Raw genomic sequence first — 2,145 nt, forward strand, 5'->3', positions numbered from 1 at the left:
AGAAGACTTTTGCAACTTCATCTAGTAACACTGAAGATAAAAACACATCAACTCTTTGTATTTAAAAGTAAGAAACTAAATCATATGTTGTTTGAACTAAGAAAAAGAGTTGTTATACTTGTCAAGTGAAATCAAGTTAAATATTTTTAATTTGACCACTGTGGTACTCAAAAACAGGCCAGTGGCTCATGTATTTTAGATCTGTCTTCACTGTGGAAGGCTTCGTAGTATTAAAAGCTGTAAAGTGAAAGTGGGAGGGGCAGTATAATGTGGACAGTATGATATGTGAATGTGCTGCAGTTGATAAGCTCATAAACCAGTAGAGAATAAACACAGTGTAAAGTCCCTGCGGGTTTTTAGTGCAAATATACACCTGTGTTGCCTAGAAACTGGGACGGCCCCATCCCCGTGACAACCGCTGAAGAGGAAATACTAAACATTAACTATAAGAAGCACAAGTCTACAGTAGAACTTCAATTAGAACTACAGTAGTACTTCAGATATTTTTTATTACAGTGGCTACACGGACCTCTATAGTTATTGGGAAGTGTTTTTTAAAGGTGCACTGTGTAACTTTACTGTTGAAGGTACTGCACATGTTGGTCTCCATGGCGATATCTGCCTACGATGTTTCACAGTATGGCATTATTTACTATATCTCTATATCTAACCAGCACTTACGAAAGCTTTTCAAGACCAGAGTGGTGTTTTCTATTTTTCTCATTTTATGTGCAGTCAAATATCACAGTGTAGTCATCTAATTTTAGAAAAGTAATGTTAACTCTATTCTGAATATCACCAAATGAAAGAGTAACTGGAATAGTTACTAAAAATTTGATTTGTATTCAGAACATGTATTCCCAACACTGCCTGTAACGCAAAGTATAATATTGTGTGTGTGTCCTGTTATCAATGTATCTCCACCTCCTCCAAAGCTTTACAACAGCTCCATCTTGTGACAAAAGTGAGTAAGACTACAGCTTCGACCATGGAAAGTGCATGTTTGGATATTACTGCCGTTTATTTTTCCATTTTGTTTTGTCTGAGTATGTATGAGTGCGTATACAACATTCCCTATGTAAATGTTTGTGTGTTTAACTTTCCTGTTTATTGAGGGTTTTTTTTAGGTCTTGGCTACGGCAATGGTTTAAAATTTTCCCACTCTGAATCATAAACTGCATATACTACATATACATTGGGATGTGATCCTACCTAGGTTCTGCTTTGTTACTCAAGTTCTAACTTCAATCGTTATTTTAACACAATCTGACCATAAACAACTGACATAGCTGAACTACAACAAGCAAACTGCTTTTTATTGTTAAAGAATTTCCTCTCAAATAACATTTCTGGGAAGTCTGGGAGTCTCCGCTTAGACTGCTGCCCCCACGACCTGGCCTTGGATAAGCGGAAGAAAATGGGTGGAAAACATTGCAGTTACAAGCAGCTAGCATTATCCAGCACTTTTTCGCTTTCCCCTTTTTTGTTGAAAAGCCAGGTCAACTGCACTGAGTGGGGAATCATATTAGCATAATGAGGCCCATAATGAAGCTGATGGACCTGACCTGGTCCAGAGGTATTGGTTTTGTTTTGATTTAGGTTTGAGAATGTAGTTATAAATATTAAACAGATGATGTCTGAGCCCTCCATTTTTGTTCAAAGAAGGATTGTCTTTCCTAACAAAAACACCCTCTTTAACTCCCCTCTCAAACCAATTCTTTTCTCTGGCTAAGATCTGAACCTCATTGTCCTCAAAAGACTGGCCTTTGGCTTTTAGGTGAAGATGTACAGCAGATTGAGGTCCAGTGTTGCACTCTCGTCAGTGTTGGTACATCCTCTTGTGGAGTGACCTTTTCATTTCTCCAATGCAGCACTCACTGCAGTTTTCACTACACTGAATGGAGTAGATCACATTGCTTCGTTTGTGGCTCTGTTTTTTGTTGTTGTTTTTTTGCTATAGGTGAGGTCACTTAGTCCATTTTAAAGTCTATGGTCTAAACCCAGTCTAAAACAGGACTTCACATGAGTTCTGTCAGGTGGACTCTCCCCCATCACTCCTTTTATATGTCGCTGGCAGCAACAGGAAGGGCATTTGTTGTAAAAAAAAATAAAATAAATAAATAAATAAACATACACATATAAAAC

Source organism: Boleophthalmus pectinirostris, unplaced genomic scaffold, assembly GCF_026225935.1.
Source record: "Boleophthalmus pectinirostris isolate CB_2022bp ecotype Guang Dong unplaced genomic scaffold, ASM2622593v1 HiC_scaffold_19, whole genome shotgun sequence".
Lineage (NCBI taxonomy): Eukaryota > Metazoa > Chordata > Actinopteri > Gobiiformes > Gobiidae > Boleophthalmus > Boleophthalmus pectinirostris.